Source organism: Oxyura jamaicensis, chromosome 1 (genome assembly GCF_011077185.1).
Source record: "Oxyura jamaicensis isolate SHBP4307 breed ruddy duck chromosome 1, BPBGC_Ojam_1.0, whole genome shotgun sequence".
Taxonomy (NCBI): domain Eukaryota; kingdom Metazoa; phylum Chordata; class Aves; order Anseriformes; family Anatidae; genus Oxyura; species Oxyura jamaicensis.
Window position 1 is genome coordinate 90319283 of NC_048893.1, and position 21992 is coordinate 90341274.

At 41.9% G+C, this 21992-nt stretch overlaps 2 long non-coding RNA genes across 3 annotated transcripts in view; one reads left to right on the top strand and one right to left on the bottom strand.

Moving 5' to 3' along the window:
• Positions 1-21992, top strand: part of LOC118160551 — a 165739-nt gene that overhangs the window by 96490 nt on the left and 47257 nt on the right. For both annotated transcript variants that reach the window (XR_004747560.1, XR_004747561.1), the window contains exon 3: positions 21374-21471. This is a non-coding gene — a long non-coding RNA (uncharacterized LOC118160551). The remainder of the gene's footprint in view (positions 1-21373; positions 21472-21992) is intronic.
• The window catches only part of LOC118160552, a 78362-nt gene that overhangs the window by 34527 nt on the left and 21843 nt on the right, over positions 1-21992 (bottom strand). The gene's annotated exons all lie outside the window — the stretch shown is intronic.

The following is a 21992-nucleotide window of genomic DNA, read 5'->3' on the forward strand; positions in this document are numbered from 1 at the left end:
ACAGACATCACTCACAAATATGCAAGTAGAAATCTCTGTTATAAATTTGACACTTCTCTGCTCCTCTCCCTCATATGAATGACCTGTGCACACACTTCTTGTTCTTTGAGGGCCATTAATTTACCTGCTCTTCTTCATGGTCCTCTAGATCATCCGGTTTGATTTTTTAAATAGGAACAGGCAGGAGTACACCTAAGGCAGAAGGAAAAGCAGGATTTATTTGCAGAATGGGCAGTGTGATTTAGATGAAAGAACATTAGCCCTGGGCAGGACAAAGGCAGCCTTAAGACCTGTTTCTGGCTCAGCCACTGATCTCCTGCATAACCTTAACCAAACCGCACCTTTCTGGTTGGTCTAACTCCCAAGACCCTGCCACGGGCACCCTGAGGGAGCCAGCTCGGTCACATTCACTCTCCAGTTGCACATTTCCCTAATTTAATATTCATCCAGCACTGCAGAGTTCACCTTGGAGCTTTCTTCACTGGAAGCTGGAAAACTTCTCTGTCTCCCTTAGCGGTTTCTCTTTGCAGGGAGGAATGTCTGCCAGAGATTTGTTTCCTGTAGGTAAAAGTGACCACACAACAGTCTTCCTGCCTTTCCCCCAGCGTGTTCTGGGGGGACTGCTAGGGAGACCATACACTCACAGCCTGTAAGAGATGGAGAGGTGGGTGGTGGAGGAAGCAGGGGGAGGCCCGCCACCAGCTCACCCAGCACTCTGCTCCAGCGCAGCATTAAACGTCACCCACGGCTGGATCCAGCCCAAGGTCAGGCTTGCAGGCAGCGCGTGCTGCGTCTTGATCAAAGACAAAAGACCCAGGGCTGCAGTTACATTGGGAAAATGCCTTTTCATTGGTCTTGTAATATGAGCTGGGGAGACCAGTTATAAAGATCCAGCCTTTTCCTTTCCTGCTCTATTGAATTTGCTCACTCAGGGTGTTTTTTCTTTTTAAGTTGCCAGTTTGGAAAATGCATTTCGGTCATGTGTCATCACAACTATACTGCCAGCTTCTAGCTGAAAACACAGTCCTGAGCTCCTGCTTCAGAAGCTGGGTTTTATGCCCTGTGTTGAGTCAGGGAGTTCTTCTCAGCGTATTGTGAACATGATGGTAACTGCCAAGCCTGCTGTTTTTTACTATGTGGGTTAAAATAGGTGTCGCTTTGTAGAACTGTCCTTCGAGTTTGTTTCTTTAAGCAGCACAGGGCAGCCTTAGTGCGTCTCTTGGAAGGAATGTGGGGATTTAGCTTCCGTGAAGGCACTTTTATGCAATAATTGTTACTTGGAGATACTCTTTTTTATCATTCCTACTGCTGAAGGATCTGTATGTCTGAGTTGTTATTATTTTTATTTGATATCCTGTTATTTTGTCTTCATCTTTGTGCATCTCATCTTTTGTACTGCTCTTTTCAAGCAAAGACTAATTTATTGAATATGCATAGAGTAAAATGCTAAGCGTTTAGGAGGTTACAGTTCCTTAGATGCCATCACAATGAAACGTTTGCTTTTAATTACTAATAAATCACAGATTAGTGAAGTTTATCTTCAAAATATAAAAGAGAATTCTTTATTTATTCATTAACTGATTGATTACATTAAACATCCTCCGTAAATTTAATGATCATGATTCATGCCAGGATTTGGAAGTCGCTAGATAGCCCATGTCATGCCATTAGTCTAAAATACACAAACGACTTTTTTCACCTAGGTTGTTAACTCGTGTGAGTCCCTGAAAGTCACCATCTAGGTATGCCACCAAATTCTGTTGCTCTCTGAAGAAAAAAGAAGGACTGCATATATGTTAAACTTAAGAAGTTGAAGGCAAAGTTTGTTCTTTTTCCCCAGCTCAGGTGTCTGATGCTGTTGGGCTGAAGTGACCACGGGTAGTACAGAATGAGCTTTTTGTTCTTCTGAATACTAAGCAGGCCCAAGAAATAAGCAGTACTTTTGCTGTTACTGTGGTCCTTGCAGTTCAGAGCAGAGTTAAATTAGTGTGGCTCTGCAGAAGAGCTTTGCACTCCCCTTCAGCCCTGTACCTGGCATACGTGGGAGAAAGATGGATTGCAGTTCCAGAGCTGTCACTCTAACATCTCTCACGTGTGTCTTACCCGTTCGGGGGGGAACAAGGTACTTCTTTCTGCTGTCTGCTGTGGCATCATTGCAGGTGTGCCTCTGACTAACACGTACACTTGCCCACTGGGTAGTTTGTGTAAATTGAGGAGCTAAGGGGAGCAGAGTGACTAAAAGGGCCAGGAGAGAGGATTAAGAAGCTCGTTTTCTCTATGAATGGACCGAGCGTGAAAATAGTAACTCAGCTAATCTGTCAAAGCAGAACACTGATGCAGTACACATGGCGCTGGTCTTTCCTTTCTCAAAATAAAGTGCTTGCTACTGACCATCCACAATTAAACTCTCTGGCCTTTGATGAAAAGAGATGCTGTAGTTTGTGCTAAAAATACTCTTCTTTGGCAGAAATAGGAGAATGAGACTAGATAATCACAGGATGCAACATTAACCAGAGAGACTAAAATGGATAGTCAATTTAGTCCAAAGCTTACCGGTTCATTATTTCATATCAACAGACTCTTCAAAAGAAATTACAGTGTTTACTCAGTGGAAACTCGTCTGCTCGCAACACTCTTCTGGACGTTCTTTAGCTCAAGCTGTGTGTTGATATGTGCATTTCGTTTAGGACAAATGAGTCAAATTGAAAGCCCTGAGACATCGATAGATTTTGCTACTTGCAAACAAACAAACCAACAAATAAACAAAACATGCACACACACACAGAAATGGTAACTTAAGAGGGAAGAGTAGCTAGATCTCAGAGACAAGGACTGAATTTTGTCCCAGCCTCTGCAGGGCAGTCTAATCTAAAGAACAAATGGTGGCTGCAGACCTGATCTAAGTCAGGGCAGCGTGCAGCTCTGGCCATGGCCCTTGATTCAGGGGATGAATCAATATCAGGAGGCAGAGACTGTGAATCTGTTTTTGCCTCTTAATTCTACATTTTCCGGTAGTTATAACAAGGTCAAGTTGGTTATTTTGTGATCGTGGGAAGCAGACATTTGGTACCTGACATAACCAAAAGCACGTGAGAGGGCGAGGCATGGGTGGCTGGCCTCAAGTTTTCTGGTGCCAGACAGGTGGAACTATTGCTCTCACACACAGGGGCGGTGACGAGCTTAGCCTGGGAGGCAAAGAAGAGTTGTCTGAGTGATGAAGGATGCTACCAAGCATTTACTCTGTTGGCAGATGTATAGTTAGGAGAGAGACAACCACAGCACACAACTCTCTTCTTGGCATGGCACATTAGCTCAGCCTGACTCCCTGTGGTCAGGCAGCCGCCACAGCCACCAACAGCAGTGTCTTGCTCTGCTCAGCCTCCCTTAGTCGCTGCCTGTTTTTTGATGTCCCAACAGCTCACCCAAAAGGTCTCAGACAGGATGCTGAAGTTCAAATAGCCCATGCTGAGCTCAGTCTGTGTAGCATCTGCTCTCTGCAAAAGATGTGATGCCAGCACCTGTTCTCAGACTGGAGGGTGCCTAGACACAAGCAGGAGGTAGTCCATGGAGAAAGCCTCTGCCGCAGTGGCGAGAGGAGCTGAGGATGCCAAGAAGCACACAGCAAAGGATGCTACCGCATCTCAAGAGGGCCTTGTGCTGTGGTGTTTTACTTTGCCCTTAATTGCAGCTTTGCTTGATGCTTCTGCTTCCGTGCCAGAAACGCTGATAAATGACTTGTGCTTGTGCATGAGCATGGGCGTGCACTTTCCAGGACCTTAACAGTTCATTTTATCCTCTCCAACCTGCAGTGGAAATTTTTAGACCTTTTATATCCACTTTCTAGGCAACTTGATCAGTCACAGGTCTCTAGTGTGGTGGCAGTGTGTCACTGCAGCAGTGGTGAGGCAAGGAAATAGGTGACATTTTTGTACCTTTTTTCTTCCACTTGCATTAATCCAGCTTCTCTTTCTCTTCTTTCTCTTCTACTCTTACAAATATTTCTATGGCAGTGCTTGCAAAGCATCAGCATTTTTGCTGTCTTTTCTGACCTATGGATATTGCAGGGTATGTTGTGAACTATTCACTCCCTATTCTTTGTGATCTCATTGGGACACATAACTCCTTTCTATGCACATCCTCTTTACACTTCCCTAGGAGCATAAAATGGGCAGTAAACCTAGCAAAAATGAGGAACAGTTTGGTGCAAGGGAATGACTTGAGAGGGACCCTCAGAAATGTGGAAGGGTAACATGCTATTCAGCTTATTGCCACCTGGATGGCTCCTGAAGTTCAGAAGTTGTTAAAGCAATACTGAGGGTACCCTGGCTAACATTTCTCAGCTTAGATGGGAACTGTCTCGTCCTCTGCTTTCTTCATCCTCCCTACCACATTTCCTGCATTAATATTACTTGGGAAGATCCTACTCTTCACTAGGAAGTAAAACGTGAGGAGATATATAAGGAAGGGAAATGGTATGGACGGCTAATTCTCCAGAAAATGTTTGCCTTCTGCGCAGTGACTATGATGCACCATCAGAGCCTTGATTTCTTGTTTCAGTAAGTGTAGAGACCCACAGTTTTTGAGGCAACGTGATACAACTGATTGTGCCTGTGAATTACTTTTTCCTCAGTCAATAGAAACTGAGCAGTAATAACCTTAATTAACATTTGCATAATTGTGATTAGTAGCTTACAAAAGTACTGTTGCAGTCACAATATAAAAGATTATATAACAGTTATTGAATTATGCTGCCTTTATTAAATTTTTTTAAGTCACGGTGAGTGGCAAACAGGATATGTCTAGTTGATTATGTAATTAAACATATTAAGTAGCTGTCAGCTGAAGTAATTAAGAAAAGTTTGAACACTTCCTAAAGCAAGTAGGATCGACAAGAAGACCAAGCGTTTCCGAAGGAGTCCAGCTAACACACCAAGGTCATCCAGCTTGAAACTCAATTCTGGGTTGTTTGTCACTGTTCACTGCTAGTTTCATATGCTTATTCTCAACAAGTGCTCTTTGAGCACTAATGCCTAATTCAATTAGATGGTGCACTTCATTATTTACTGCTCAGTGTCAGCATCAGCTACGAGCAATGGGGCCTAGGATAACTCTTTTTTCAATGTCAAATTACCTCAAGTGGCAGTTGTGATGGATCCAGGCCTAAGTCTGGACTAAGATTAAAGCTCCATGGCTTTGCCCTGTTTGTGCTTTGAATTATGATGTGGGCGCTCAGAAAACAGCCAGCAAAGAGGAAGCAGGTACTCAGGCAGAAGAGAGATAACATATGCGGGCCCCTGAAAGTAACTAGTTGTGGCTAACAACCAACAGCAGGTTACTAGAGATTTCCTGCAGAAACAAGGGCAATAAGTATTTTGAAAAGGCACCGTGGGAAGTCTGAACTCTGATTTTTGCTTTGCCTTTTGAAAACATTAAGGTGATGGTGTTGAAAAATGCAGAACATTTTAAAGAGAGAGAGGTTTCTGCTTTGATCTTGCAGAACTCAGAATATATCATCATTTTTAAAAGATCAGAAGGAACAAAAATACAAAAACTAAATGACAAACAATGAGTGTCAAACATGGTAAGGAAGTTCATTTCATTCCCCCAGCCCAAGGGTTTGATATTAGAGAATCACTTATATACATGCGGTACTGAACTGCTTCTCCATCATTTACAGACAGCAGCAAAAAGGTGTTTCAGTGCTGTAGGAGTTATTAATGGACTGATACTACTGTTAGTGCTGCTGAAGAACTTTCAGCAAATGAGACATTACAGAAAGAAAATCAAAAGATAATGATAGAACATCCTCCCTTCAAGTTGCCCCCCTTTGGATTTATTGCAGTTTATCTGTACTTACAAGTCAATGTTTTTCTTTACACCTAGCCTTCTTGCATGTGTTCTACCTTTATATTTCCTTGGTGCCTTCTTTTCCTTTTTCCTCTCAGCATCAAATTCATCTGCATGGTAACACATTACCTGAGAAGTCCTCGTAACTGGCTGCATCCTGCTTTTCTCCCATCCCAACAACTTTTACTCTGGTTCTGTTTGTTCTCAGACGTTTTTGGTCACATTTGGGAATTTTATTTTTCCAGTCCCAGCATGCTAAATTATTCTAATTTGTCTACATTGAAAATGAACAAAGCTGTATGTTTTCAGTTGATTTTTAAGACTCATTCTTTCTGAGGTTGTACATCGCCAAACCTGAGCTTTCTCTATGCTTTGGCAACAAGCTGGACACGAGACAGACTAAGTAAGAAGGAAGTGAATTATCAACCCTCTCAAAATGCTAAGGGCATCAGCATTTTGCAGAGATCTCAGAGAAGTACGATATATCGTTTATAGGATCCACAAGAAAAGTGACTGAAATATGAACTATAAACCCAGGATATTTTAAAGTCATAAGTCTAAGCTAACCAAGAAAAAAACCTAAATGATGTGCCTTGCAAATGAATCAAGAGAATAAAACAGAACACTATGTACATTAATCACTAAGCATTCAGATGTTAGAGTAGAAAATCCAAAATATCATTTCATTTTAGTATACAGAAGACCCACAGCTCTTTTTATTGCAAGCTTTTGTGTGTTCCCAACTGTGAATTTTGACTGCATGTAAGGTACAAAATAATCCAATTTTGCATAGCAAAACTTGGCAGACTCAATGGAGTTTCCCCGATTCAAACACAAGATGTTTAGTTTTGCAGAGTCTCCACATCAAACTTGAAAATTCTTTAAAGGGGACAAAAGCTACCGCAAAAACGGACTGAATTTTTCTGAAGCTAGTCACCCATCCACTAAAATCAATAATAAAGAGAAACTACAGTTAAAGTTAAAGCACAGTAAAAGGAGAAAAATGTACCACCCCCATTGGAACGAATGAGAGAATAACAGCTTCTATTGACAGTTGCTTTATTACTGGAAAAATCCTTTTTTCGGGGGTTGGCTTGCAACGAGCCATCCTTTAAGGCAAAGTCTTGCTGTTGTTAATCCCTGTCTCCGGCAGCTGAAAATCTGTGCTCGGGCTCTGTTCAGCCCACTACTTTTGGAGAGCAGAGTGTGGCAAAGATGATAAATCTCTACCCTCCTGCTAAAAGTCTCCATGATCAGGCACCCATCAAAAGTTCCCACTTCAGTAATAGTGCCTAAGTGCTTACTGAGCCCGAAGTGCCAGGCAAACACGGTGGGATAAGGCTTTGAGCCCTAAACCAGTCCCGCTTCTCAAGCTGAGCAAGTTGCTTCAGTCCTTCTGAGGGACAGATGCTAAGCTGGGCATCAACGCAGCACAGCCAGCGGGGTTTTGGCGATGTTGCTGTCTGCAAGCCGTGGCGGTGCAGGAGCTGCTTCGTGTGCAGCTCAGCTCTTTGCCTGGGGCTGCTGGGAGGGCAGCAGCGCTTGGGCGAGAAAGCTGATGAGGGGCTGGCACAACTCCCCCAGCTCTACCAGACCCATCCCATAAATCAGGCTATTTAGGGAGGCCACAGAGCCTGCTAGTGTCTGTGATTGCTCATTAGCTTATATTCATGACAATTATCTCCAAGAAAGGGGACCTGTAGCCTCTGCTTTTAGCATGCAAATGAAGCAAAGTTTGGAGTTACTACACAAAATCACCGAATGCCAGACTGTCATTACCGCACTTGGTTTTTCAGAATACAGTTTTAATTGAACTAATTATCACAGGCTTCCACAGGTATTTCAGGCTTTACCTAAACACTTTACAAGAATTTTAATCATGCTCCTGTTGAAGGCAGTGACAAAAACGCTTCAGTGCTGTAGGATCAGAGTACACACACCACAGATTATTTATTTTCCTTGTATAACTAAATAATGACATAAATTGGTAGCCAGTACAATAGGAAGACTTAAATTCGGGTACTTGTGACTCATTTTAATTGGAATATTTAGAGAAATAGAACCTCACATCAAGAACAAGTGAAGCAAATGAATAGCTAATTTAGTATGTTACCGAGAATACCATCCCGAAGCCATGGAAGAGGGAAGCCCCACATCTCATACTCACTCCGGGTGAACTAGCTGGCCAACACCAGCCCTACCGCTGCAAAATCCCCCTGGCACGGCTCCTCCTGCAAAGGCAGATTGAGATTCTGCCCTGTGCTTGTTCAAGTCTGTGTGTCTAACTTGGTCGTGGTAATTAGGACTCCACAAGAATTAATAATAATAATCTCATTGATTTCAGCAGTATTACTTATCAGATCATCAGGTAATATGTGCAAACAAAGGAGCACGCTGCCAGAGGAGTGGATATGAATAACAAATATGTTTAGATCTGCTTTCCTATAGTGTTTTACCTTGCAGAGTCATTTACCCCTATGGCGAGGTACACACAGCCTGCTCCCCCTTTTGATCTGACCAGGCATTCCTTTACACCCACTCTGCACACTGTGACCATGGTTATGCAGTGTGCGCCGCCAGTCACTTCAGAACTTATGCAGGATAGTAGCTTTTGCATTGGATGATCAGTGGCTTACCTGCCACTGAAAAGCCACGCGTGGGATTCGGGTGCTGAAGCGTAGGGTGCCTCGGGTGTCTGAGACACCTGGACGTGGGTATGACCCAAGCCCTTACAAGGGGCAGCCAGAGGCCAGGCAGGGTGCTCTAGAAACAGACCCACTGTGTAAAATATTGCCTTACACCCTGGTTTAGCCTGCTGAGCGTCTCCTCAAATGTCTGTCTGTGACTGCCGTTGTACTGGTAATGCTAAGAGAGTCTGGGTAAGCAACCAGCTCTTCCCCACGGATAAATACACGGGTAAAAGGTAATGGTCAGCTCCATCATCTGGTGCTCTAGCTAGAGCATCTGGAGAGGAGGAAGAGTAAGCTAACTTAGCCAAGCTTTCAAGAAATGTGTAACGGGTATTCTAGTGAGGGTTTTAATACCGAAGGGCAATAAAGATGTAGGAACACAGAACAGCACAGCTAAAAGCAGTCATCTGGTCTGTTCCACAGCCCCTCACCAGGGCCAGATTTCCAACCGATGTCTGCATCACCTGTCCACCAAAAACATCTTTTATGCAGATCCCTCTGTCTTCCCATGCAATTCATTCAAGTGTCTCTCTATCCTTAACATTCAGTCTCTCTCTCTTATCAACCTCTCTTCCTGTAGTTTAACCCCATTGTTTCTTTTTATAGTCCCTATGGCAGTAGCTTGTGGAATATTTGATGACTTATTGTGACATCTTCCCACTGTTGTAATCTCTTAAATTGTTGTGGCTTTGTTGTTGTTGTTTTTATTTTTTTTTTTTCCTGCTGGTTCATGTTTTCTAGACTTCTGATAACTCTTAGTTTCATTGGGTCCCCCTCCAACTGCAAAAGCCCTGACTTTTCTGTCTCATCTCTTGCTCCTTACATAATCTTTTCAGAAATGTTTGAGGCTGGTCCTAGCCCCCAGAGTCTCCTTCAAATGTATGGGTGGCATCAGAGCAGACAAACGTTAGCTGCATGGCTAATAATAGTTGTCCCAAGAGTTTTGCGTGGAATTTACCATCAAGAAAAAAGGGCGTTTGCTATTTGCAAAATAAATAAATAAATAAATAAATCCAGAGATGAAAGGCAGACAGAAATTACATAAAAATCTGGACTAATGGACATTCTTTCCTTTGCACATTGTGTCTCATAGCTGATGTCAAAGTTCAGATTTCATTCTTGACATTGTTTGGACTTCAAAAGCTGTGAACTTTTTTGGTGGGAAAGGAAGGTTTCCAAGGTTTCCTGTAGTTCTGCTCAAAGAAACCCCTTCCTTCTTCATTTTGTTGTTCAGTATTTGGCTCTTTTTATCTGACCCTGTATCTAGTTCTTAGTGAAACATTACAGCAGTAAAATTATTGCATGGTTACTTCTCTCTCCTTGAAATTAGACATCACTGTCAACTTAGTGCTAGTGCACTCACCTCTAGAGGGCCATCAGTTTTTGACAACTTTAATTTTTTGTAGTCTGAAAATGAAGCATTTAATTGCAGAGGAAACCTCTCTCTGAACCAGCACAGTTTTGCTGCATCCAAGGAAAAGCAGACATACTCAGTAGCTCAAAAGGAAGTGTGAACAACCCTCATTTCACTTTGCCCGCCACTGGAATGAACAAGTTGAAATTCCAGATAAGTGTGTACATGTGTCCTGATTTCAGTTAGGACAGAGTTATTTTTCCTCCTAGTAGCTGGTAGGGTGCTATGTTTTGGATTAGGATGACCAGAGTGCTGATAACACGCTGATGTTTTAATTGCTGCAGAGCAGTGCTTACACTAAGCCAAGGACTTTTCAGCTTCTCGCTCTGTCCTGCCAGCGGGCAGGCTGGGGGTGCAGCAAGAGCTGGGAGGGGACAGACCCAGGGCAGCTGACCCAAACTGGCCAAAGGGGTATTCCATACCATCTGGGGTCATGCTGAACAATATATAGGGGTGGCTAGCCGGGCTGGGGGGCCGGTTGCTCGGGGTTGGGCTGGGCATCGGTCAGCGGGTGGTGAGCAGTTGCATTGTGCATCACTTGTTTTGTACACACTTATTTTTATTATTATTATTTCCTATCTTAATAAACTCTCTTTATCTCAACCCACAGGCTTCACTTTCCCGTTTCTCTCCCCCATCCCAGCGAACGGCTGTGTGGTGTTTAGCTGCCGGCCGGGTTAAACCACAACAACACGCTAACAGCATCATGCAGTTTCTCTGGGTGGAGAAAAGCAGGGCAGGAAGGAGTATTTCATACGAACCTAGACTAATGGACCATCATTATTTTGTGATCTCTCACAGCAGATACCAGAGTTCAAAATTGTCGGTCCTCCCCCCCACCGTCAGCTTCCAGACTAGATGGGTAGGAAAATCCTCTGAATGGATTACTTTAGCAACTGTTTAATATCAAAGATTTGCTTTTTTTGATCTCACGTTTGTGATGTAGCTGCAACAAATCATGAGAATTAAACATTTTCTTCCACACCCCAGTGCGATTAAGTAGAGAATATGCTATAATATATATAATAATGCATGTATAGTACCTACTTTAAAAACATCTTCTTACAGAACTACCATCAAAGAGACAAAGGGTCATATTAATTTCTGGCATATCACTTGCTCAGATCATCTGAAGTGATATTTGCATCTCTTCCAGATGAGATCTCAAAGCTGAAAAATTGCAGTAGCTAAGAGAGCGTTGTTGAAATAACTAGGTTCTCTACCAGGCACTTTAAAAGCATCTAAATGGCTTATTTTTCAGCTGTGAAATAGAGGTCTTTCCCACTGTTCTGGAAACATGGGATTCAAGGTGACTTCATGGGGTGTTAATGGATGAATGATCTGCACCCTGCTAACAATATTTCACGAGCAATGATGTAGCAAATAGCATAGTCTATTACACTGTGCCACCATGTGCCATCTGAAAAACACATTGCTGGCTTTAACATCCCAGACTTAAGCAACTTTCCACAGAAATATGCTTTGCCCACTTCAAAGCACAGCGCATCCTCAGCACTAAGTAGCAGCTACTTAGATTGGAAGTAGTGATGTCCCATTTCCAGTCTCTCTCCCAGTAATTGAATCCCTGATGACTAATAAATGGTGAGGGCATTAATCTTTCCTTCAGCATGTACTGAAATATATACGTCTTGGGCACTTTTTTTATTATGGGACATGTCTTTTAGTCCACATAAATTTGAAGAAACTACTGCCTTTGAGATCTTACAGTAGAACAGACTTGATTTTAAACAAAGTCCTTAAGCATTATTATCAGCGGGGGAGGGAACACGATGACACCCTGAAAGGCAAAGAAACTTGTGGAGACTATAGGATAGATGAAGTCCTGTTGAGTAGGAGACTAAAACCATCCGACTGGAAAAAAAAAAAAAAAGAAAAAAAAAAAAGGAGGATGCAAATAGTCAGTGGGACTGCACCATCCCAGAAGCGTTTGAGGTGCTCAAGGTATCTCATGCCCTTTAGTGAGTCCACTTCTGACCCTCAGCACAACTCCAGATATACATCTGGGACGCTTCTAGCTTGGACCTGTCTCCCTTTTGCCAGAGTGTTCTTAAATATCTTTTATATTTATATAAAATATATTTATATTTTATCTTCAGTTGCTCATTCTGAAGAAGAATAGTTATAATAACATGCCTGATTTCTAGTGAAATCTTGTTCAGGCTTGCTCCCAAGGGTTTACAAACTATTAGTAAGGGGAGAGATGCACTAGGACATGAAAGAAATTTACTGCAAATACTTTGACTAATGATTTGTTTGAAGTTTGAAATACGTTTCCAAGAGTCAAGGCCTTGCTGTTTATTCATTTTGTTTAACAATTGCTCCTGTTGTTAACTTCCACCAAAATAAATCTGCCAGCTAGCATTAGAAAAAAAATATCCCCTACTCCTAATAATACCTACTCATACTGACTAGGGGAAAAACTCTTTCAGAGTCCAGGCCCTCAGCTTACACCCTGCATAGGGTGAGCGTTACACAGAAAATGACAAAGTTTAGTGACATTTTGATGGAGGAAAATGAAAATTTATCTCTGATCTTTTACAGCTCAACTGTTCATAACTGTTGTAATTGCATTTCTTTGAAGTTTTATCACATCAGGATGTGTAAAAAGAGATGTAAGTTGCCCTGAGCTACCTGGAGATAGGTAATTCAAGTAACGGTGCCAATAGTAGTCACTGATGATGGGCAAAAACTGATAGAAATTCAGGAAAAAAGAAGTGAGGAGAATAACTGAGGAGGAAGTAACTCAGTATTTTATGAATTCTGAATTGCTTCTTTCAGAATACAGTGAATATGGGGAGTGTATTTTTGGTCAAATTATTTTTATTTTTTCTTCTTTTCCTGATCTTTCTTTTTCTTATATAAATATTTATGTTTTTAATTTTTAAAGAAGGCTTTGGACAAAAGGAAAATAAAGGAAAAGAGAGAACATTACCTCCAGATCCCCTTTTCCAAAACTACTAGCAGACATTTTTTAGAAGTATGAAACACCAGTAAGATTTCCTGGAGGGCTGACAAATGCACTGGCCATTACGCACCCCCTCAACAAACTCTCTCACTCCTGCCTTCTCTTCCCCTTAGATGCCACTAGCCTTTGCTTCTGTGACAGCCAGCTGCACAGGGCAGTAACTTTTCTTTCCGTTATAAAGCATAGTCATTAACAGCGAGAGAGACTTTCCTTCAGAGGACTGTATTCCTTTGCCTCGCTCATCTTTAAACTTGTAGCAGAAACCTTGGTGACCACTCAGTTTTTGTCTACATCTTGTTACAGTTCCCTGCAAACGTCTACATTTCTACAGCTATCTTATTTTTTAGCAACAAAATACAGCAAGAAAACTCCTGGAAGCAGCCAGGAAGACAATATTTTCCCCTCTCAAGTAAATTTTGCTTGGCATTTTCTTTTGCTGTTCCTCTCAGTGCCTCTGCAGCCTATTCCCCTGCAGAGCTCAGCATGAGCCTGCAGTCTGTAGCTGGAGAATAACACTTTGTCTGCAGCAGGAGCCCTCAGTGCTAGGTACTTTTACTAACACTTGACTGGGAAATTTGAGTGGGGAGCCAGAGACCTGAATCAAGGAGCAAATAAAAGGTATGAGTGGCAACTTCCATGTTTTAATACCTGAAGATAGAGCACGTGCAAAGGGAAAGAGAGAGTTATTGAAAGACTTGTCTCAGAAGGGTTCTGCCACACATTGAACTTTTCCTCCTTTTTTATGCTTTAGTTATATATTGTCATTCTCACTCCTGTGAAGTTACAGTGACTTGTCATCTAGTGAGATTACTAGCATCCCCACAGGAAAAAAAAAAAAAAAAAAGAGAGAGAGAGAGAGAGAGGAATGAAGCTAGGCAGCAGATCCCCCCGGGAGTCGGTCATTTCTGTTCTCAGGTGGATAGGATCACCAGTCACTGCTAGCTCATCTCATTTCCATCATGCTGGTATCCTGACAGGCCCTGAGCAATTACTCCAATACCTGAATTTCACTGACTGTGAAGAAGAGAAGTGTGATTAATTAGCTCCTGTTTGTGAAGAAGTTAATAAAGAATAAAGTTTTGGGGTGAGGACCAAGTGCAATAGACTGTTACTAAATTGGTGTTTAACCTGCAGCTCTTTCCTAGCTGTAGCTCTACCAAGGAAAAAGAAGAAACAGGTCTCCAGTACCTCGCAATGCTATTCGTTACTCCTTTAACTGCTGGATGCGCTCTCAGTTACTTCCCATCCTTCCCCAAAGTTTCTCACAGGCCAGTGGCAAACAGTGACACTATTTGCCAGTGTCATCCAGAGACGGTGTAAACGGGTATCACTCCAGCAACAAAACCACATCAGGTTACACCAAAGCAGGGTCACTTCCTGGAGGCCCTTCAGGCTTGGTCCTACTGTGGGCAGTCTGCAGTGGCCAGGATCCACACATGAGATGAGGCTTACCGTGGGCTGACCTGTCTCTGGATTCAGTCTCAGCACATGTGAACAAGTGGTATGCTTTCTTCCTGCTCTGAGACACTTGAAATTCACCCATATCTCTTAATTCTACGTTGCCCTGTGTTGCACAGTAGGTCTTTTTAACTCCTGTCTCTAAATGAGGCAGAACTTCCCAGCCACAGGCAGTTCATTTAAATATAAATGTAAAAGCTGCGCTGGAGGAAATGGTTTCTGCTCAGCTATTTGATTATGAAATCAAATCATTTCTCTGCTGTTTTCAAATTGCTGGCTAACGGACGGTATCAGTGAAAAAAGGCATTACAGGGCTGGGTTTACATGAATTAAAAGCATTCATTCCTGTGTGTTCTTTAATCTATATTGAAAGTAGTGTGTTTTCAATTATGACCTGAGCCTATGGGACTTTTTTTTTTTTTAATCTCTAAAGCAATAGAGAGAAAAGCTTTAAACCCTCAGGAAATTGTTAAATGTAGGATTATACACCAATGCCATCAATTATTCTTTCTTATGTTCACAAATGATAACAAAGAGATGAATTGATGGGTAAGATCTCTACTTCAGGCAACAGAAAACACCAGCTACAAGTAAAATAAAGGCACGGATAAAGAAATTGCTAGCTGAACTCCCCTGAAACACAGAAATGAAACACTGAAAGCAAAGGAGTCCAATAGTGATTTCTGATCTCTGGTGTCACAGAAAATCACTCAAGGAGTTGCCTTCTGACTGGAAAGAATGGATGTTTCCTGTTTTCTTTCAGAGGAAATCAAAGGGCAGTCAATACATCAGTATTTTCTTCAGTGTCCAGATGTGCTTGTAGTTTCAAACTTAGGTCACTATAGCAAGCTCTCCCTCCTCTGTAATTTGTGTTTCGGAAGGAGCAATGCAACTTTTGAAGCCCAGAAAGTAGGGGCTAAGGTCCTCCAGTTTCCAGTCCTCATGCCTTCAGCTGTCTTGTCACAAGATCCCTTGCCTTCTTTCTCTTACAAGTCACTCTTCCCTATTAGGTGTCTAAAACTCTATTTCTTACACCTCTTGAGAAATAATTACCCTAAATACATTCTCCTTTATCTAAATGTCTGCGCACTGCAGGGACTCACAAAACTCACATATTGTATTCTTCCTTAAGCTTAGCACTTAGCAACCTTGCAAATCTTTGCTATTTATCTTTCTGAAGGCTTTGTTAGCACATACAGGTGGTTTAGGGAAACTGTCTGGTCCTGGGATTTTGACTCCTTTTATTCTATTGCTAGAGTAGTTTTCAGAAAGCTAAATATTAAGGATTCTTTTTATTCTAAACCCTTACATTTCTTATTTTTCTATATAAATATCACTGCAGTTGTCACAGGGGTGATAGTCACTTGCTACTTGAAATTAAAGTGATATAAATATGAGCAGAAAGAAGGTGTCCAAATAAGCTCCATGTCATATAATATCCTGAGAACCTATTACCCAAATAAATAGCTTAAATAGCTTACATAATGCTGAGTGAATGGGAAAGGAGCAAATAAATGTATCACACGGTAAGATGAGTATAGATGACATAGATATTATTGTGCTCCTGAAACTCTAAGAAAACCTTTCAGGAACTGAAGTGGAATAAAAACTTTTGCTGTGTTTTTTGTTGTTGTTGTTGTTGTTGTTTTTTAGTTTGTTTGTTTGTTTTGGGGGGCATGTTTGCTTTTTGTTTGGTTGGTTTCAGTTTAGGCCTATAAATGTAGTACAAGGCAAGACCGAAAAAAAGAGGTTGGTGGTGCTCACTTTCTATTGCCTCCTCTAGTCAGTGGCACTATCATATCTCTGCAGAGTTGTGTTTGTGCTCACACTCACCCATGGCAAAGGGAGTCCAGCAGAAGTGGAGGAAAATCAGGGCCAGGCACGCTGAGGCATCAGGGGGCAGATTTCTGTCTTCCTTGAGGAGGTTGGTCACCTCACAAACAGGGAGGTAGATAAAGTGGAGATGTTCAATGCCTTCTTCACCTCTGTTTTTAACACTGATGATGGGCCCTGAGACTTCTGAAGCCCCAAGTTGAAGGATTGTGACTGGAGAAATGATCAATTCACATCTGATTCTGAACTTGTTCAGGATTTGCTGCCACAGCTGGATGCATATGGGGCCCAATGGGATTCATCCTAGGGTACTGAAATAGATGGCTGATGTTACTGCAAGACCTCTCTGAATTATTCTTCAATGGCCTTGGGAATCTGGAGAGGTACCAGTCAACTGGAAGCTGATAAATGTTGTCCCAGTTTTTTAAAATGGTAAGAAAGAAGACCCTCGTAATTACAGGCCTTTCAGTCTCACTTTAGTGCTTCATAAAATTATAGAGAAGCTTATTTTGAGAGTTACTGGAAAACACTTGAAAGACAATGCAGTCATTTGTCATAGCCAACAGTTTCACAAGGGAAAGTCCTGCTAACTAACTTTATTTCCTTTTACAACAAGATTACCCCTCTACTTGACTAGGGGAAGCCAGTCGATGTGATCTTTTGGGACTTCACAGAAGATTCTGATACTGTTTCTCACAGTATCCTTCTGGACAAAATACTTATCATACAGCCAAACAAATACATAATAAGTTGGGAACAACTGGCCGATGAGTCAGGCTGAAAGGGTTATAGTAACTTGGGTACATCAGGCTGGTGGCCAGACACTAGCAGGATTCCCCAAAGCTCCCTTCTGGGGACAGTTCTCTTCAGTGCTCTCCTCAATGCAAGTGATTGTCCTGCTCTGCTTTGCACTGGTGTGGCCTCACCTCAAGTACTGTGTGCAGTTTTGGGTGCCACAATAAAATAAGGACATAAAACTATTACAGAGCATCCAAAGGAGGTCTACAGAGATGGTGAAGGTCCTAGAGGGGCAGATGCCTGAGGAGCAGGTGAGGTCCCTTGGTTTGATCATCCTGGAGAAGAGCAGGCTGAGGGGAGGCCTCATGGCGGCCTGCAGCTCCCTCACGAGGGGAGCCGAGGGGCAGGCGCTGAGCTCTGCTCTCTGGGGACAGTGACAGGACCCGAGGGAACGGCATGGAGCTGGGACAGGGGAGGGTCAGGCTGGGGGTTAGGGAAAGGTTCTGCACCCAGAGGGTGGTCGGGCACTGGGACAGGCTCCTCAGGGCAGTGGTCATGGCACTGAGCCTGCTGGAGTTCAAGAAGATAAGTGGACAACACATTCAGACACAGGGTGTGATTTTTTGGGTGGTCCTCTGGGGACCCAGGAGTTTGACTCCATGATCCTTGTGGGTCCCTTCCAACTCAGGATATTCTGCGATTGTATGAAATCCTATCAATGCTCTTCCATAGTGCTCTTCAGTGCCACTGATGATTTTTTAAGGCCAGGTTCAGGTTAAAAAGACTCCCAGACAAACAAGGAAATCATTTTCTGCCTAATTGGTGAGATGCCTCCCCAATAATTGGCAGAAAAACTCATTTTTAGAGTAACTTTCCCGAGTAAAAATCTTACATTTTATCCTTCTAATTGCTTGCTTATGTGTGTCAGCCATTTATCCCATGGACAGAACTTTTCACTCCTTCTTACTTTTTCTTCCTCAAAAAGAAAGCTAGGCACTTGATGGCTAGCTCAGGTGGCTCAGGTTCTGCAATATCTATGTTCAGTTCTTTGCCAAAGAATTCCTCTGTGACATAGGTTGTTTTGCTTTACTCAAGCAATATCGCACCAAATTCCCACTGGTTTCAATACATCTGAGGAGTTTTAGGCTTTAACATTCGTGTCTCATTTCCTTATTTATGCAATATAACTACCAACACTTTCCTTTGGCTGCCCTTTATGCAGCTTCTCTGTCTAGAAAATAATCTCTTTATGGTAGACACAGTCTCCTACTATATGTTTGATGATGTCTAGCACAATAGGTCATTCATCTGGGCTAGGAAGCCTCTGAGAGCTATTGCTGTCCAACAGCAGAAATAGGGAGGAATGCTTCTTACACCTCTGGGTTTTCTGATATGTAAGTTAGAATATTTCACCCCAGAACTACAGGAGATCAAAACTCAAATAGTATATTTCTTCTGAGGGAAGAAAAATCTGCAGATATTTCATCCCGGGTTTTGTGGGTCTGGGCAGGGGATTGCATTTTTGAAAAATAAAAGCTTAAGAAAAAATGTACTAGCCTCAACAAATAACAGTAATACTAGAAAGTGTAATAATTAGTGAGACTGACAGCTGAAATGGCTCATTCCTTCTTTGCAATATAGGCCCACAATGTTACAAACTATCTCCAAAAACAGATCTTGCACATAATAGTGGAATCTAACACTGCTCTACAACAGTCTGTCACAAATTCCAGAAGAAAGCTGTCTGCAGCACTCTGATATTTTGCACTGCTTGGTGAAAGCAATTCCCTTGAAGAGCAAAGGAAAAAGAAAATGAGCAGTGGGTCCCACAACTCATCTTAAGTTTCCTTTGGTGACTTTCTTCCATTTCTTGCTCATGAGGTCTTTGACAAGCAGCAGCAGTTATAAGATTTTCATTTCCTGGAACATTTCTTGCCAGGCTAACCTAAGAGCTCTTTTTCTTGCTTTCTTTCTTTTTTTTATTATTTTTTTATTATTTTTTTATTTTTTATTTTTTTTAATAATAGATGCACAGTGTGACTGGAGGAGAGATTCATGACCTATTTTCCCAAAGTGAATATTGAACTTTGTGTACTTTCTGATATTCAGTAGGGAGTTCTCCTTGGGCCAGTCTGTTAGCCTTCCTATGGCAGAACAGTAAGGCAGGGTATAGCTTAAGGTATAGTTCAGGTTCAGAAAGAAACCCTAACATAGTCCTTGAGAAATAAGAGATTGCTAAGTGTCAGTGAGCAGGTTTCTATACCATCAGTAGATAAATAAAGTCCAAATGGAAACAAAGAGACAGCCTACTTTGTCAGTCATTTCTTTAAAGGAGTTCACAGGCATTGTTCAATCAAGACTAAGAGCACAAGTTTTAGGCAGTGGAAAGCGTCAAACATTGGGAGTTGTGGGAAGGCATCATGTGAATCCACTCCATATTAGTGAAGCTGGGACAATTACACACAGAGACTAACCATTTTATGTAACGCTGACTAACCCTCCTTGCCTTCAGTGGTGTTTCATCACCTGTGGACCAAGGGGATGTCTGACAGAGACCGCAGCATCCCAACAGTTTGACTGTGCTGTGTCAGAACATCCCCCAGCCAGAGCTGTTCATCAGATCATTGGGCGGCAGCAGTGACATTTCAGTAGATGTGTTTAATTGCGTGGGTGAAGCAGGCCCATCATCAATAGTGCTGACATTTCGAAGAGCTATAACCTCAGGATAAGTCAGCTCTAAAACTAATCTCTTTCCTGTCCTTCTCCATCTGCCCTGACAAATAAAGCTGCATGAGTCAGATTTTTAAACACTGGAACCAAAACAGAGGTACACAGCACAGAGAAACCCTTTAGGAGCCCATAAACAGCCAATTCCCACTGAAACCCTTGGTGCCTCAGCAGGCCTGGATGTTTCTTTCAACACACAACTTCAGCTGTGGTTGCCTAAATACCTTCAGAAATCACAAGGGAGAAAAAGAGAGGATGATCTGGCTGTGCAAAAAGCTTGAATCCATTTAATGAGGTGGCAAACAAAAATTAACCCAAATAAATAGTGCAACATTGTCAAGAAAGAGGCCCAAAAGCAAAGGAAAAGGTCTCACAGGCACGTGCACACCCCAACACTACCCAGGCCAGAGAGCAAAGAGCTTCCTTTCTGTGGGATCGGTAAATAACTGAGCATCTCCAGGTAACAGTGGGACCCTGCCACCCCCTGCTAGTCTGACAGCCTGTTGATGGGTGAAGTCAATCATTAGGAACTGAGTCACTTCACTTCATGATTTTTCTGATTGCTCTTCTCAGGGACCAGTGAAGGGCACAAAGTAGCACACAAAAGCTCAAGAGTTTAGCCCATTTTTGTCATTCACTGCTGTCTCCACCAGAGTTTTTGCTGACAACTGAATTTTCATTTTGTGCCTTGCAAACCTTCCATTAGATATTTGAACCAGTATTTTGAAAGGCAAAAATCATAACATTTCATCTGAGAAACGTTTAAATGGAACAATTCACTGTTTAAAAAACAAACTCTCGTATATCATCTTCCACCAAATTTTGCTCAAGGCAGCAAGTAATTCTTTAATAATTAAAATAATTCCTTAATAATTAAAATAATTTGGCGAAAGCTATGCCTTTTATTTAAAAAAAAAAAAAAAAAAAAAAAAAAAGGCTATGTGGTATTTATTTTTCTCATTGCAGCAGACAGGTCCACTTAAAGGAATTATTCTCTGCTAAATCTGTTCCTATAGGTTAAGTCTTTACAAGACTACACCCTTAAAGCTGAGGACGTATTTCCTGTTTATGGCCATACAAAGCCAAAAAGGCTCTTCCTCTGTGTAGTTTCCAGGGCAGTGCTCCTGAGCTGAACCACTGCTAGTATGTTAGTCCATATTCAACCTTACCAATCTGGTAGAATCTAGAAATTGATTTTGTTTTTATTTATGTGGGGGAAGATGAAGAAAGTTGCAATATTGAGCCACCAAGACTGATGTATGATCGTCTGAGCAGCTTCTCAGCCACTGTTCTGTGCCGCTGACTCAGTCATCCCTTCAAGGAGGGCTGAGACCACAACAGCCAGACTACATAGAAACATGCTTTTGACAATGAACGTGGACTGCAGATTTACACAAGCACTCATGTATCTACTCAGGCATAATGAAAATGCACTCAGAATAACTTTCCTACAGCCATTTGTTGTTCTTACATTGCTTCTGTCCATGCCAACTCTATGCCAAATTCAACCAGCATCTTTCAGTTGCCTTTAAGTGCTCTTTTTGAATCTAAAAGGTGGGTGGAAATAACTAATAATTTTCAGTCTTACAGCATCCAGCTCCATGTTATAAATACATTTCTAAATGCTTTTTATGTCACCCTTATCACCTGTATTTTTTTTCTTTTTTTTTTTTTTTCCAGAACCACGGCTTACTGGCTGAAGTATAAAAATTGCTGAAGGACATTTTCTATCACACTTTGGGCAGCACACAAAATTGATGGAAAATTACCTTTCCAAGGTAAAGTGAGTTTAATTCCTAATTTGATGAAAGGGAGGGAATACTTAAGACATTTTGGGCCTGAAGAGCTTAGAAGGATCTTGTAAGAGGATGAGAAATTTTCTGACAAATGTCTTGGTAACAAACTTTCCTACAGCTTGTTCAGTGAATGAATATTTTTTTTTATTATCTTTGAAAGGTGGACAGAAATGGACCAATTCAGGAATGTATGAAAATCAACATTTTGTAAAAACTACAAGTTAGAAACAAAAATAATATTTGTGAAGACTGCCAATGCAGGAAGGGTTTGATAAAGAGTGTTTTGATTAGGTGAGATGTGCCCTGAGGAGCACCATGATTTGAGGACAGAGAGATAAGATGGTGTTGAGTGAAAAGCTTAGCAGGTAAGGAGGGAAGGAAATTTGGTGTACTGGGTGCAAGAGAAGAAGAGAGAGAGTGGACAGGCTGATCATAGCATAGCATGTCCATTATGTCTGCAAGGCTTCTGACAACATTTCACCTCTGTGCTGTTCCCCTGCTTT